The sequence below is a fragment of the Columba livia genome, chromosome Z (genome assembly GCF_036013475.1).
Source record: "Columba livia isolate bColLiv1 breed racing homer chromosome Z, bColLiv1.pat.W.v2, whole genome shotgun sequence".
Classification (NCBI taxonomy): Eukaryota; Metazoa; Chordata; class Aves; order Columbiformes; family Columbidae; genus Columba; species Columba livia.
Window position 1 is genome coordinate 70,328,228 of NC_088642.1, and position 17,706 is coordinate 70,345,933.

General features: G+C 38.8%; 1 long non-coding RNA gene across 1 annotated transcript; it reads left to right on the top strand.

Moving 5' to 3' along the window:
* The first annotated feature begins 467 nt into the window (after positions 1 to 467).
* On the top strand, positions 468 to 16,425 carry LOC135577459 (uncharacterized). Its single transcript, XR_010469264.1, has 3 exons — positions 468 to 1,198; positions 2,082 to 2,192; positions 13,578 to 16,425. It is a non-coding gene; the product is annotated as an uncharacterized LOC135577459 (long non-coding RNA).
* Positions 16,426 to 17,706: the final 1,281 nt, after the last annotated feature.

Sequence of the window (17,706 nt, forward strand, 5' to 3'; positions counted from 1 at the left end):
TTTACGCTCGTGGCCCTCTTTTTAAAAATACTGTTTCCTTTTCTGACATGAATGCAGCTGAGGAAACTATAAGATGGATTCTGGGTGTACTAAGTGCCAACTGCTACACACTAGTCTTTAAATGATGCAGATGGCAAAGCAGTGCCAACATCCAAGGGGTTCTGTCTCAAAATACAACTTTATAAAAACAGCTCAAAGGAACCAAACAAATTTTATTTTTCCCAGCGCTGTTTCTGCTTGCTGCAGGTTTGGTACAGGTCCAAGCTGTACATCTTCCCAAGAATAAAAGCTTGCCTGTGTATTGGAGAAAAAATGAATAAGGCAGGTAGAGTTACTGTAACAGTAATATCTGCAGGATGACTCCTGATTTACACCTGTATGAGCATTAGACACACCGTCTATAATCTACTGAAGGCAAAAGTGAAATTATGGCTTAGCAACTCCTGAAAATATTCAGCTTCGAAGATACAGTAAATCATATAAAATATTAATCAGACTCCCTCAAAAAGTATCCTTATAGGTAGGGTTGAATGCTCTCTAAAATTATGTCTTTTGAATTGCGCTTTTTATTGGCAATTTAAATTCCAACAAATACAATGTTTAAGTATCTCAGTAAATTTCACTCCGAAGCAATCAAAGTGGTATGCTGCTACTGGTGATGAGAATCACTGTGAAGAGAACCTAAGACTCAACATGTTTTTGCAAGTTAGTCAAAGCTCTGTGTGGGAAGAAGCCACAGAAATTTATTCAAGCTCCTACTTTAGTTTAGAGCACAAGTGTGAGTTACACCAGGAAGTGAAATTCGGTCTGGATAGAGAATATTGGCATCTATCTCACAGAATAATAGAGAGGAGATTTAAGAATTTTGAAAATATGCTTCTGGAAGACAGATATACAGGTGTTTCCAAGCAAAGATGTGCTTTTCTTACAATAATCTCTTTCAGAAGTGTGCTGAGGAAGATGGTAACATGATGACATATCCTAGACAAATCTTCAACTTCTTTGCCTTTTGCTTCTCCCTTAGTGACTGGACATTTCATCTAGAGTTCTCTTGGTTCCAAAGACACTGAATCATCTTGCTGAGTGGAAACTGAGAACATTGAGTTTCAAAGGACTGGAAAAATTAAAAAAAAAACAAAACCAAAACCAAAACCAAAACCAAAAACAAAAACAAAAACTGGAACCACTTAAAGATGAGGTAAGTTTACAGAGGGAAGAGGCAAGGAAGTCAAGGTCATAAAGTGAGTTTCCAAATCAACCATATTTGCTGCAAAATTATATTCTAGATGCCACTTTGCACAGTGGTGAGTGCTCATGTTGCAGTAATATACTTGCACGGGGCCTGATGCATTGTGCTTTGCCTTTTCTCTCTATAATAATATATCAGTAATGAAGACAATAGAACTCCCCAAATAAGTGTAGGGTCCTATATAGTAAATTTATAGTCAAGTCAACATCAATATCAGCAAATAAACTATATTCCACTGAACTAGTGTAAGGCTTGAAGATGAGGGCATGATGAGGATACAACTGTCAAAATATTTAATGTATTATTTCACCTGTAAACTGGAAAATTTTTATTTGACAGGTGTTTTATACAAATCTTTGAGGAAAAAAAAAGAAAAAGTATTGCATATTTTTCTAGAACTTCATAAGATAAATATAAACAATGGGTATAACTTCAAAGAGGTACTTTTAGAAATAATATAACATTATCTTATAACTATTCATAGCAATATATAAGCCCTGCTGCAAAACTAATCCTCTCCCTCACTAGCACTTAAACCCTATTTACTACCCTAGTTAACCTGGCTATGGAAGTACTTAAGTACGTAAAGAGGGCATATTTCATAAATTCTTAAGTCCTAGATAGCATGCAGTTAAAATGGATGCCAATCCCAAAACTCTGAATGCATGCTTCAATTATTGGAGAAACAGAGTATTCAAATCAATAGAAAGTAGTAATACCTACAACTATCAATATACATGCAAATAGCTGGCACTTCACTAGTGTCTTTCTAATGCTCAGTTTATTTTAAAATTTCAAGGCATAACTTAAGCATGTTGTTTCATTCTTGCAGGATAGAAGAGCACTAATTCAAACATCTAAAGGGAAAATGAGAGAGACTGTTTATGGAGAAATCACATGGCAGAATTTCTGTCTTGCACTTCCCTTAACATTTGGAGTCCAGGTAATACAATATAAAGGAAAGCGGCCACAGCACAGTACAAAGAGTTTATACAAGAAATGCTACTTTTTCCAATGCATGAGACAGTTCGTATAACCTAAAGTATATCACTGCTAGAGAATCAGCTCAACTATATCATTGACTGAGCATCAAATGAACCCTGATACATATGCATAATTTTCATTTATTTGCCTTGAATTTTAACCCAAGTTAACCCATTCTTGTAAGCTTGATGACTTCCAAGTTGAAGTTTACAGGAAGAATAAAATGCACCAGCAATTCTTTGACTAACCTTGCCTGCCGCTACAGTTCAGAGCTGCATTATCAACACTTAAACATTCAGATAATGATACAACATGTTGTTCTGTGGTATAGTAAGAGGCTGATCAGGATCTCATGACCTACTTTACCTCTGAGAGAGGAAGAATGGACGTGGTTTACAAAGTACAAAGCAGGTAAGAATCAGGGCACATGGCAAACTCAAATTGAGGTAACTCAAAGGGTTTCTAACACATCTGTAGAGAACATACCACCTTACTGACTATCATTGCAAACAAAGGAGTCATATAAATGCAACATTTCAGGAGAAGAATGAAAATATTGTTGGTCTTTAAATATACAGTAATACATAACAGAGATTTGGGAAAGGATCCCAAGTCTGATTCGTCTTCTCCAGCACTCTCTGACTTAAAGTGCTAAAGTTGTGGTCCTCAGCTTCAGTAGCAGAATGCTATTAGTTTCTTTGTGGAAAAAAAAAATCCTCACAATATAGTCTGTGGTAATGGCAAACTTGCATTCAGCAAAGTTTGAAAATATCAGACAAACTACATAGCATTTGCTGTTTCATTCTCTTTTGTTAATGAACTCCATTCAAATTTTGGTTAAATACATGCATGTCTGCTCTAAAAATGGCAGAAGCCATTCTAGAACACCCCTCCCAAAACTGCAGATTACTTTGATGTGGCCAAGATTATTTCTTTAGAGTGCATTGCTGTGTTTCAGTTTACTATAATTACAGGAATAATTTGTGATTCTCTTACAAGGAGGTTTCCCATGGAAGAGAAAATGTTTTATTTGACCAACTTATGTCACAGGGAAAAAAAGAGACACTTTCAGACATGCAAGTTTGTTAAGTTTCCATGTATATATTAGTCTAGTAAAAACAATGAGAGTTCAGTTCTACTGGTACTCTTCTCAAAGAACATTCATTTGGATTTGGAATGCTGTTCACAGCTGATTTTGATGTGTACATTACCTAAAGTGGTACAAATAATGAACTTGTCATTTTCTGAGGCAGTGTAATTAATATCTCCCAGAGCCCGCAAAAAAGACTACAGATAACAATAGCCCACTTGTTTAACCTCATCCTGCAAACATCAACAATTATGGTACATTAAGTCCGGAGGTTTGAGACCTGTTTCATCACATGGTCCCTTCCTTTCCTATTCTGCAACCAGCAGGCCTGTTTACAAGTAACTAATGACTGGTGGTGAGCGATGGCAAGAGCTGTGTGTCCAACACAGTGCCCCAACACAAATCCAGGTTTAGTTCAAACTCTTTGTTTTGGAGAGCACAGACTTCAGGAAATCAGGGCAAAAACTTACTTATTTGTGTGAATAGTCTCTCTGAAGTCAGGGGATTCACTTGTGTAGCTGAAATTGTTGATCTGAATGACATCAGCTCAGCCTACAGAAACAGCATTGACGAAGATCAAGCTGAATTCATGTCCCTCTTGCACACCACACTGGAACATAAATTATATGAACCATTAATGCCCATAGCTTTATCTATTAGAATAACTGATGTTCCAGAGATATAATAATTAATTCAACCATAAGATGATTGTGTGAAACTTTTGACAGTATCAACATGAAAAACATCACATCTATTAAACCATTACTTTGTTAATTTCACTGCTTATATAAGCACTTGGGATTCTGTTTTACTAGATTGCTAGCAGATGCTGCAAAGCAGATGACTTACATAGTCAGACCACCTGGAGAAATTCAAGTGTGGCATTCTTTTAATCATCTTTCTATATTATAGGTCTGTTTGAGAGTAACCAAACAGTTCAGTATCTGAAGTACAAACTAAATTTCTGCTATGAATTATTTTCATCCAACTCCCCTTTTCCCCCAGTGTTATTATTACTAGTTTGTTTGTTTGTTTTCTCCATATTACAAGGTACTGAGCTCATTTTGGAAGAGACAGTGCCAGCAAGGACTCTGCTGGCCTGTAAACTGGAGAATTTGGCCCAGCAGTGCTTGTTTGTGGTGGTTCCCATTGAGCAGAACAGTCCTGAGCAGAAACAATAGCAATAAGACCTTGCAGATGAAGACTTGGCTTTGTATTGGAAATATATAAGTAACGTGCAGCTAGATGTGCCCTTCTTACCTGGTTTGATTCACTTTTTTTGGTACAAGTGTATAAAAAACACCCTTGTGCCAGCAGTCTGGATTAAGAATGAATACCAGTCAGATAGTCCTAAAGATGTTGCTGTTTCTACAGGCACTAGTGCTGTAGCTGGTGGAAGCAATTTTTCACAGATCAGGCCAAGACAATGATCTCAGTGTTGTCAAATCAGCACACAGCACTAATGGTAGTTTTAACTATAGGGGATTGTAGAATGAGAATACACAATTAGAATCTTGAATGCCTGATATGGAGTTGGCGTCACTCCAGCAGCAGAGATGGGAGCTGCTGTGGCTCCAGCAGCTGCAGGGCAGGCACCCTGAAGTCATGGGAGGGACTTCACAGCAAACCTGAAACTGGATTTCAGAGATGCAGGACCTGAGGCCTGTAGATTGCAGACACACAGACAGGGTCCTCTCTAAATGCCAGCCATGGTCGAAGAGAGCTAGATCCTCATGATCTCCATCTTATATAGTTGGTATGACGATTATGGGATGGAATACTCAGTTGGTCAGTTTTAGTCACCTGTTCTGTCTGCCCCCTTGGCAAACATGTCCCTCTCAATTATGGGATGTTATCAGAATTCTTAGCTGTCATAGCAACAAATCTAAACATGAACTTTTTCAGCATTCCATTGGTGACTCTTATCAGTTTCAAGCACAGTGTCCGAAAAACATGCAGGCAAAAATTCAGAAAAGTACAGTTACTTAAAAGAACTTAGTTGAAAGGAAAAATTCACTAAATGGGAACCGGTCTTGCTTTTAACAAAACCAGGACACCAGATTAAAAGGCTTTCACAATTGGGAGTATAGCATCATCCTCTTAATTCCTCAAAAACAGAATGAAGTATTGGCTACCAAAAAATTTCAAGTAGTGTATGCAACAGTAGCAGCACCGCCTGCAAAGGACACCCTTTTTTGTCAGTTTAGAAAGAGTGTTACTGGCCTATGAAAAATGATGAAAGCAAAGCCAAGAGAAAATCCAACAGGATAAATACAAACCAGAGCAAGGGAAATTTAACACAGAGCCTTAAAGTTGAGCAGTAGAGGTAAGAATTAGGCAAGTGGGAGTCAAGGCAATGAGTGATGGGATTTTTCACTGTTTTAATCATTCTGTAATTTCTCAAGTATTTGAGATAATGATCAGGGCTAGACTATGAATGATTGCCTATTAACTGCAAGGCACTTATAAGCTGTCCAGGGAGAGCTGCCTGACAGATATGAAGGTCTTCTTTTTGTGTAGCTGTGCTGATTAATAATATTCTGAGGATACATGGGCATAGATTATCTGCGATCAAGTGCTGATAACATTCTCTCACCTGTTTATACCATTTACAATTTGATTAGTTGCTCTCTTTTTTCTGTGAGCTATATCTGACATTATCCTTTAGAATGAACACCAGCAGTACTTCTGAAGCCATATCTCTGCCCTAGACATTGTCCTTTTCTCTGATATGATGAAGTAGGAAAACCTGTAACTTGCAAAATAAATTCTTGATTTGCCCTTGGTAGTCTGTAGAATGTCTTTACCAGGAAGTTTGAACAGGGACTGATACCTCAAATTTTTTTATCTTCAGAAATGTTAAAGTGAGGATAACAAACTATGTTTACACAGTGCAGCAAATATTATTTACACTCTGTGAATTTGTCTTTGGGCAAGCTTACCTGAGCTCCAGGGATGCAATGATGAGAAGCATTATGCAGGAGACTACAGAAGGTAATATGTGCATCTTTGCATGGGTCATGACTTGGGGTGCTTCACTAGGCTACACTTCTCTGATTTGGTCCCTGCTAACTTGGAAAAAGTATCCTTTCCATCTAGATACAGAAGAGAAATTGTAGGAGGGAGTCAGAACTACCTTCGGCATCAGGGTGGCTTTGTCTGTGTTCACACCACAAAATGGGTGATTCATCAGATGAATTTAGGTGAAATCCATGAAGCATAAACTGTGTCCCTAGGCCAGACACTCTGACTGAAATTGCCCCATAAATTTGAAAGATTTTCTGTGTGTAACAGAGAAGAAGAAAGGTTGCAATGCAGTAAGAACATTGAATAAGGGAGCCATTTTCCTTTTAAGGTATCTGAAATCTTTTGAGAATAATGGTTAAAATAGTAGTATAATTTTATTTTCTCAAATAAGAGGAATGTAGATGTTTCTGGGGTATTAATCCGGTGTATTAAGAACTTTTTGCATCCCAACAAATGAGGAATAGCAAAGATTCACAGTGATAGTAAATGTAATGAATATTTAGCTGGGCTGCTCAATTCTGGAAAAAAAGAGTATATTAAAGCCCCAGACATTCACTAATGTACTAAAACTGAATACTGAGCACTAAATGGAGTAAAAAGTCCTCAGGAAGTTTCTAAAAAAGAAAGGACTCATGATATGTCCTTCTTCAATAATATGAAGACAGGCTTCTTATGCTCTGAGTTACCTTTTAAAACTATCTAGAAAAGAGCATCAGAGTACTAAAGTATATTTTATGCACGCTTGCCCTGATTCTCAACTGGCCAGCTAGGAGTGTTACTAGCCCAAGTTTTGCCTATGTAAACTTTCTTGACTGCTTAAGCCATGATACTTATGGGGACGTTATCCCCTGACTAAAGATAGGTGTCTTTGATAGCATCAGGAAAATAGAAAGAGTATGAGAGAGCATGCACATGCATGTGAGAGGCTGTTGCACTTTCTCATGTGAGTAAAGTGAGGAGAATTAGGCCTGTCCTTAAGTTTTGTGGTGAGTGGAGACAAGGTTTGTCATGTTGGATTTGGACCTGTTTGCTTTCCTTCCTTTTCTTCTACTTCTCTCTCTCTCTGTTGTTGTTATGTGCAGACCTCACACTTACATTAGAAGCTTAAATTGATACCCATAGAGCCTTTTATGTGTTAATAAAAACAAGCTTTTAACCCAGAGGCTCTGTTTGGGGTAGTACCAGCAGACAATGAAAGATCGTTGTTAGTCCTGGGCTGAGTCAGAGAAGCAGTAGATGTCTTCTTCTGCTGGGAACAAAATAGGTTCCAGAGGAAATCCCACCCAGAGCAGGATCATCTGGTACTGGGAGTTGTCCACAGGAGGAGACTGCATCTTTGTGCCTGGAAGAAGTGCATGGTCAGGCATTGCCACCCCACAGTCATCAAAGTATCAAGAACCCTGAGCTGGCACAGGGGTGTTAAATTGACATAGAAGAGTTTGAGATTGACAACTAAGTCCATCTGATCTTCAGTGCTAACAGCTCCTGCCCAACTCACCCTTAGGCACGGCTGGGCAAACCTTCCTATTTAGCCCTTGTAGCTTTGGATCTGCTTCAACCAGCGTGGCTGTGAGTCAGTGAACTGCATGGGCACAAGTGGGAAGTGCTGCGTTTAAGCATGGGAATTCAAGCAAGTTCTCATCAAGGCAAACTGACATCCTTTACAAGGCTTTTGTTATCCCTGCATCCTTTTGGTTGCAAGTTCAGGCACAGATATGTAAAAGGAACTTCTTGTTCATGCTTCCGTGACTGACCATTGATTTAAGTCCTATTAAAAATAGCTACAGGAAGAAAATAAAATCCTTTAAGAAAACTGTTTTATTTCTGCTTTGGTTTATTCCCATACAGTGTTGGACTGAGGGAAGATGATGAATTTAAGGGCGAAAAAAACATAGCTGGCAAAAAATTAAGATATTATTCTTTGATTTTCACTAGATGCAGAAATAACATCAATTGGGGGCTGCTTCTGTATTGTTAGCAGCTGGTTCGCTGTAGTCCTACTCTAATCTTTGTTTCACTCACCACTGTGTCCCAATGAAAATAATGACTGCTACATGCTCGGTAGTTCTGAACAATGAAACCCATGCTTGCAAATTAATGTTGTTTTGAGTTCAGCAGTTCCAGCCTTGATGGATTTTTCTTATTATTTTTTCAGTTTTGAGCACTGTGGTAAACACTTGAGTCAAAATTTACTAGCGTAGTCTTCAGTGATTCTCAAAGAAATTCAGACTCTGTCATCGGTAGCAGTAAGCAGGTCAAACCAAGTATATTTAAAACTCTAGTCTCTGTTCATTTATTTTAATGAGAGTGTGATCTAGTGGCTCTGTAAGCAGTTGAAAAAAGTTGGATTTTATATCATTAATATTTTATGTTACAAATGTCTATCTATTCTGGCATTGTACCTTACCTTTTCTTCCCTTTCACAAATGGAATCTGTCTGAATACAGTGGGTATTGGCAAATCACTCTCTGCTCTAAAGGAAATCACAGCAGGATCAGCCAGCCTTGGGTGGAGAAAAAAAAAAAAATAAATTGAAATTAAATTGATTTATATCAATTTAAGGGGCCCAAGATGGCTGGGGTGCATTCAGAGATTGTTTCTTCCACTCTCAGGATCAGAGCACCCCCACACGCAGGAAGTCAAGGAAGGCCTCTGTGCTTAAATAGGGATCTGTTGGGTATGCTCAAGCAGAAGAGGAGAGTTTACAGGTCATGGAAGCAGGGGCTGGCCACTTGGGAAGAATATAAGGCTGCTGTTAGAGGATGTAGGAAGGCAGCTAGGATAGCCAAGGCCTCCTTAGAATTACAGCTGGCGAGAGGGGTCAAGGACTGCAAAAAGAGCTTTTTCAAATACATAGCAGATAAAACTAACACCAGAGGCAATGTAGGCCCACTGATGAATGGGGTGGGTGCCCTGGTGGCAGAAGATACAGAGAAGGCAGAATTACTGAATGCCTTCTTTGTCTCTGTCTACTCTGCTGGAGGCGGTCCTGGGGAGCCCTGTACCCCTGAGACCCCGGATGAAACCAGGTCAGTGGAGGAGTTTGCTTTAGTTGATGAGGACTGGGTTAGGGAGCAATTAAATAGTCTGGACATCCATAAATCCATGGGTCCAGATGGGATGCATCCACGGGTGCTGAGGGAGCTGGCTGAAGTCATTGCTGGACCGCTCTCCATCAAAGTCTTGGGAAACGGGAGAGGTGCCCGAGGATTGGAGGAAAGCAAATGTCACTCCAGTCTTCAAAAAGAGCAAGAAGGAGGACCCGGGTAATTCTAGACCGGTCAGCCTCACATCCGTCCCTGGGAAAGTTATGGAACAGCTTATCCTTGGTGCCATCTCAAGGCATATCAAGGACAAGAGGGTTATTAGGGGCAGTCAGCATGGCTTTACTAAAGGTAAGTCATGCTTGACCAACCTCATAGCCTTTTATGAGAATGTAACAAGGTGGATGGATGACGGCAGAGCGGTGGATGTGGTCTACCTTGACTTCAGCAAAGCGTTTGACACAGTCTCCCATAGCATCCTCACAGCTAAGTTGAAGAGGTGTGGTCTGGACAATAGACTAGTGAGGTGGGTTGCAAACTGGCTTAAGGAGAGAAGCCAGAGAGTGGTAGTCAATGGTGCGGAGTCTAGTTGGAGGCCAGTATCTAGCGGAGTGCCTCAGGGGTCAGTATTGGAGCCAATATTATGCAATATATTCATTAACAATTTAGACGAGGGAATAGAGTGTACTACCAGCAAGTTTGCTGATGACGCTAAGCTGGGAGGAGTGGCTGACACGCCAGAAGGCTGTGCTGCCATCCAGCGGGACCTGGACAGGCTGGAGAGTTGTGCGGGGAATAACCTGATGAAATTTAAAGAGGGAAAGTGTAGAGTTCTGCATCTGGGCAGGAACAACCCCAGGTTCCAGTATAGGTTGGTAAATTACATATTAGAGAGCAGTGTAGGGGAAAGGGTCCTGGGGGTCCTGGTGGACAGCAGGATGACCATGAGCCAGCACTGTGCCCTTGTGGCCAGGAAGGTCAATGGCATCCTGGGGTGTATTAGAAGGGGGGTGGTTAGTAGATCAAGAGAGGTTCTCCTTCCCCTCTACTCCACCCTGGTGAGACCCCATCTGGAGTATTGTGTCCAGTTCTGGGCCCCTCAGTTCCAGAAGGACAGGGAACTGCTGAGAGAGTCCAGCATAGGGCAACAAAGATGATCAAGGGAGTGGAGCATCTCTCTTATGAAGAAAGGTTAAGGGAGCTGGGTCTCTTTAGTTTGGAGAAGAGGAGGCTAAGGGGTGACCTTATTAATGTCTATAAGTATATAAAAGGTGAGTGCCATGAGGATGGAGCCAGGCTCTTCCCGGTGGCAAACAATGATAGGACAAGGGGTAATGGGATCAAGCTGGAACACAAGAGTTTCCACTTAAATTTGAGAAAAAACTTCTTCTCAGTGAGGGTGACAGAGCACAGGAACAGGCTGCCCAGGGGGGTTGTGGAGTCTCCTTCTCTGAAGGCATTCAAAACCCGCCTGGACATGTTCCTGTGTGACCTCACCTAGGTGTTCCTGCTCTGGCAGGGGGACTGGACTAAATGATCTTTTGAGGTCCCTTCCAATCCCAAACATACTGTGATACTGTGTTATATGCAGGAGAAGATGCTTTTTCAAAAGCATTCATATGGAAATATTAATTAAGATATATTGACTGATAAACAGATCTCTTTAAAATGGTGTTTCCCACAGCACTTATTCTTAACATGTGTTTTTGTTGAAGAAATAGATAGTTGCAAATATCATTTTTTTCACAAAGACAAGAACATTAGAAAAATACTGTGCTGTCCTGCTTCATCAGTGGTCAAGATTTTTGCAAGTGTAGTCTCCATTTTGGATTTGTGTGAACAATGAAGGGTAACAGAAGCCCAATGTGACTATGCAACTACCTGAAGCAGAACAGCTTCCTCCTGCACAGATGGACTCGAAGACTGTCAGTGCTTTTATGTCTCTAAGCATCTTTCTCTTACCTAAAAATGAGATAGAAACTTTCCCTCACCTTGCATACAACAGGTACATTGTAAGCTAGCAAATGCTCTTGAGATCCATTTAGATTTGCAGTTTCGGTGGTAGTTGATATACTGTGTGAGATTACTATTGTCACTGTCTTTGCATAATTTAAGCAGAGGCTGGTTTGTTCTACATACATAGAATAACGTCGACATTAATGTACCGTAGGCTATACCACTGATGGCTCTCTCCTCAAGACAAAGGATCACTACATTATAAAGCATATATGCTTTATAATCTTTTCCTGCAATCTCATTCACAGCCAGTGGCGAATATGCTTCTAAGCAGTAATGAAAGAGAGGGTAATTCGAGCAGATGGAGTGCAATATTCAAGCCATTATACCAAATCACACCTAGAATATGGTATGCAATTCAGATTATTTGCATTCAAAAAAGACCTGATAGAATCAGAAAAGTTTCAGAAAATTATGATTAAACTAATCAGCGGTTTGAGAGAAAAATTGCAGAAAGTTAAAGGAACAATTATGTAATAAATAGCATAAGGACACTGAGAATTAAGGACCCAAAAATTCCTTGTAATTCAATCCTGATAATTTCCAGTCCTTCAATTCTTCCTTTCATGTTCCTGCCTACTTTGCTGTATAGACAAAACCTATTAGATTGGTCTGCCAGTTCCCTAAAAACTTAGAAACTGTTGGCATGCAGATTTCAGTTGGCCAAGGCATGGAAAGATACCAGAGAAGGAGCTCCAACAGATCTTGAGAAAATGGGTGGCTATGTGGAAAAGAAAAATTCACGTGGGTTATCTGCAGCAAAAGCTGCAAGGTAAGGTTATCACACTGATCATCCAGCACATGTACAGCTTGACACCAGCATTGACACATGCCTCATGCATCACAGCTGACAGTTAAAGGGTGTAACTGCTGAGCAGGAGTGGGACGTGAAGGCCCTGGGATATCTGCCTGGACATCAGAGAATACAGGGTGGAGATGGAGGGCAATGGAAGGTGCATAGTGACAGTGGGACCAAACTCAGGGGGAAAGAGAACACATGTATTGTGCTGCTCTAAAAAAGCCATCTCTCTCTGTTGAAATTGCTGTGAAAGAAGGCTGTATATCCACCAATCTTTCAAATTCTTGGTTTCCAAATATTTGGTGAAGAAACCAACCTTCAATTATACTTTGCCTTTAAGATTTCTTTTTTGTATGTTTGTCCTCAGCTTTACACAATTCTGCCAGGGAATCCTCACATAAATCATTTATTCTCTACCTGCAACTTTTATTTGAAGTCTCTTTAGGAACACAGTAAAATTCTGAACTGAATTTAAGATTCTGTTACTGCATTACTGCCTCTCTGCTCATAGCTGGCCTGTATGGTAAGATTAAAATCCTATTTAATCCATTTTCCAAAGAAGGCTTATTTTCAGCCTGTGACAGAGGAACGAAACGTTTTGTCAGTGAGTTCAAAATGAAGCATTATTTAAATATGCATATCCTTCTGCAACAAATACTGTGTAAATGGAAGGCACCACAATATATTAAGACCCGCACAAGACATGCAAGGTTTTACAAATTCTGCAATATGATTTTCTGCAAGTAGAAGCTAACTCTACCCTGTTACAAAGAAATTCTGTCTCCAGAAGCAAAGTTCATGAAGATATCATGAGATACAACAACATCTGGTACCAAATGCCCATTTGAACACCCTTTTCCTGGTCCTCTTAGGGCAACCCAAGTGAGTGACCGAGAGAAGCATTATATGGGGTATATAGTACATGAGATTTGCAACAAAAGATCAAAGATAACGTTTTAGAATTTTTTAATCTTGTTATGCTCTGATCTTTGATAACTTCTTGGACAGCAAGTTCCAAAATCTGATGACATAGTAAATGAAACAGAACTCTTTTGATGTAAATTTTCAGTTTGCTACAGCTAAACAGTTTCAAATGTTCTCTTGCATTATAAAGAGAGGGGACTAGCAACTCAAAATTAAACCATACATGGTTTAATTAAACCATTAAACCATACATTTTTTTTAATGCCTTGCTTTCATCAAGTGCTTTTGTTCCACTCTATTCCTAGAGCAAAGACCCATTTATCCTCCTAGTAGAGTTTTTACGAGCTCTGGGAACTGCTGTAGAGATCCAAATGCAAGTGTTAAGGCTGCAAATGGCTTCTGCAGGATGGGCTAATGTGAGCCTTTTTCTCTCTGTTTGTTTAGGCAATCAGACAGCACTGAAGATAAGATGCTCCTCAGTTTTTCCAAAATGAAAGAAGAAACAGAGAGACTGATTGTGTGAAACAGAAGTCCGTACCAGTCCCTTTGGCAATCTTGATGGATTTTTTAGCTTGTTCCTCTGGCTATGTAGAACGCGTATGAAGTATATATTAAAATATTCATACACTGGGCAATAACCACCTTTCAAGACTGATGTGAGATTGACTCAGAAACACACAGCTCTTGGGGCTTGATTCATGTTTCCTTAATGTTTGCTGTTGGCAAGACTGCTCCCATTGATAAATTCTCAAAACAAACTTGTGAGCCAAGATTGCTTTTCCCTCTATGACTGATATTTTCCTACCCACAAACTTTGGTAATTTTACTTAATAGGTAAATTTTATTCATCCCTTCTAGCACTAATTCTCTTTGAAAGAAAGGGAATGCATAATTTACTCTGATATATTTGTCTTGCTAAATTCCATCTTGTATAAAATGCATGTCAAAGAATGTTTCTCAGATATCAGTATCACTTCATATACTACTATAAATGCTATCTGTTTTGCATAAAAGTAATAATAAATGACGATGCAATCAGCACGTAAGCTCCTAAAAATCTGTTGATTACTTGAAAAAAATTCTCAATCTCTGAAACATAGATCAGATTAATTTTTTACTTCAAGTTTAGGAATCTGTGACATGAACATTAACATGGAGGTGTTAGCAAGGATAAAAGAGGAGCTGAATATTTATGGCAATATTTACACTACGATAACAGAGATGAGAAATAACTTTCAGAAGGAACACAAAGCCAAAATTACAGGGTTTAATTTTGGTGTTACGCTACGTATCTTCAGTTCTCCTACGTGTGACAACACCAGGGCTTTCTGTGAGGTAAGCCCTTGCGGGAGTCCCACTGAATGTACCCCATTACAACAACTAGCTATGACTTACAGCTGGAATTTCGGATTTGCACCTGAGAAAGTCTGTAGCAAAACAAACTACTTTAACAATACTTACTACCACACAGCATGACTCTTTTCGTGTGTTTTCAAATTGCCAAGTAAATAAATATATCCTGAAACATGTAAATATGAAAGGAGCTGTATATATATATGTTATATTAAGTTGTAAGTTATAGACAGAATGAAATTAGATGAAATTTTCATGTTTGCTTCCTCCTTGCACCCCTAACTATGTTGAGGTTTGTAGAAGCATCAGAGAGTCCAGAGGAGGACTCTGCTTCAGGTTCTGAAAATCAAGGGGGAAAAGTAAACAGAGAAAGCAAAAGTACAGAACAATCAAACTGGTCTGCAAGCTGAAACCATCTCCCAGGCCCGCACTGAACCCTTCACCAGCTCAGTTGTGGTGAACTATGGTGAATGTTTTGCTCTATGCACGGATTATTTCCTCATATCTTCTGGGTTTTTTTTCTCAGTGCTCTGTGCGGAAGCCTTGACACACATTCCATAGCTAATTTCATTGCAAAATAAAGAAATTTTGAGTTTATCAAAAGGGTGTGAAACACAAGGCACAGAATATTTTAAATATTCTGTATTAAAAATCCTCATAATTTGTCATGTATTGAATTTTTTAAGCCTTCATCCTTTGTTCAGTAGTCTCAAACTAAAGGTATTGAAGGCCTGGGACTATGACTCTGCTACCTGGCCATTCTGCCTGTAACTTTCGTGTCATTTTGTATCCCTGTCTCCATCTAGGGCTTAGGAATTTATAGAAATGCCTCTTCAAGGAATTCCTGTTAAAAGAGCCTTATTGCTATTTAAAAAACATCTTGTTGCAGACTTGTCCCTTTTTCAATTCGATCTCTAGTTTCCCCTAAAAACAAAACATATTGCAAAATGTAACCGCAAAGAAAAATCAGCATGTAATTTCTAATAGTAGGTATTCCCTGAACGTCTACATAACTCATAAATCAATAAGAATATCAGATTTGCTGCACTGTTTACTTCCTTCATTCTTTTAACAGTTTTTGGTATTTTTTAGTGTTTCTTCAGAAGTAATAGTTCTTAATTATTCTATGTTACTAAAGTGACTGAAGCAAAGAATTACAGATTTCCAAATCAGACATTCCAGATTTACAGTGTGTTTTGGACATAAAATAAACCCCATATTGCATGGGTCTTTCATTTAATCTCCTGGATGCCATTTTAACGCTGTTCAGTGGTACACTGTCCTGTACACTTTTCCTCCTAAGACCACTTGATTTTCTGATTCTGGAACAGCCAAACACATAGCTCTTACATGTTTCATTAGCATGGGAAAATTCACTAGTCAGTGGCTACTGAAAGAGAACTCCTCAAATTCAGTCCTCATCCATTGATTTGCACAGCTATTAGGTCTTGGTTTTGATTTGCACTCCTTCTTGTGGGAAGATGTCTGATGTGTGTGTAGGCCCTGGATTGAATTAGAGATTAAAAAAACCTATGCAAATTGTAAAAAAAAAAAAACTACTTTAACAAATGCTAATCTTAATTATGTTTACTTAAAATCTCTTCTTCAATCTTGCCTTGCAGTTTAACTTGACCATTTCACTGTCATTTGTTTACTCCTCTGGAATATTTTTTTTATCATAACTAGTATATTTTAACAGCATAGGGGGACAAAGGAAGAGACAACTGAGTACATCTCAAGACTGGAATGAGAACTAATTTGTCTTAGAAATGGTACTCTAGTTCTGCTGCATTTGTTCTTAAAGAATTTTTAGATGATTTCTCTAAATAGTTCTAGTCAGAGAAAAACTTCCTTACTCAACAACATGTTTAAGAGAATGTTTGCTAACAAGTCTTCCAGAAGACTCTTACTGTGTAGAAGCACAGATGATATAAGAGCACATAGCCACTTTCAAATAAAAAAAATATAAAATAAAATAAGGCCTGGGTTTGTTTTGTTTTGCTTTGTTTTGTTTTGTTTTGTTTTGTTTTGTTTTGTTTTGTTTTGTTTTGTTTTGTTTGGCAGGGGCGGGGGTGGTGGTAATGGTGGTTTGGTTTGGTTTGGTTTGGGTTTTTTGTCTGTTTTTGTTTTTCTAGATATGAAGTCGTTCCAGCTATGATATTGGATTATAACTGCCATGGTGAGGTGCCGCAAAGTCCATCAGTGCTCTGGAAAGGGTGCTCTGGGCACTTGCACTATGTTGTAGTTTGCAGATAATCCTACCAGGTAAGCACCATTTCTATTATCTTTTTTTGATCCCACAACTGTGTCTTTTCAATATAGTCATGTTAGTTTGTTTTTACACTCAATTATAACAGGCACAATACAAAAGAAATCTATGGTTGGTCTCTTGTCTAATGGAAATCACTGAGATTAAATTATGTGAAAAACCCCCATTGGGATCTATAAACAGCAGATCAAAATGGACTATGTTGCATTTAAACCCTAGTACTATAGATAGCATGCATGCAGATGGAGTCCATGCACACATCAGAATTATTTTGTTTTATTTTGCAACGTCACTTGTATTTTTGTATCATGGAAAAAAACATAGTACTATAGCAAATGGTACATTCACAGAGAATTTGCAACATCAGTATAAAAATCCCAGAGTTATTTGGAAAATATTCATTAAGAACCTTCTCTACTTCACTTCTGTTGCTCCTTAAATATTCTTTTTCTTTTTAATTCCATTATAGATGTTTTCCAAATTCACAAGGCTGGCTATGGGACTTTTATATAATTCTCCTAATCTGAACAGCAGTCCACACCACTTTTGCTGCTTAGAGACAGTAAAGAGGGAAAGGCTAAAAATTAATGATAATAATTATTATTAATTATTTTGATAATAATTAATAATTTAATCTATGGTGATTATGATGGCAACGATGATGATTATTATTGTTATTGTTATTGTTATTGTTAATTATTTCTAAAGGGCAACACAGCTCTGGCGATTACATCTTGAGGTCTTAAACTACCCAGGAGTCTTGCCTAGTCTTAGTCCCTAGGGCTAAGTGTCACAGCCAACAGGCTTTTCCTTTCAGAATCAGTAATCCCATAGCTTCTTTCCCATCCTTCACTAGTCCTTTTCTGGACAGTTGGTATCACACTCGTGCACTGGGAAGAGATGTGAGGTGCAAGTTCCAAGTTCTTCAAACATAACCCCATGGCTTCATGC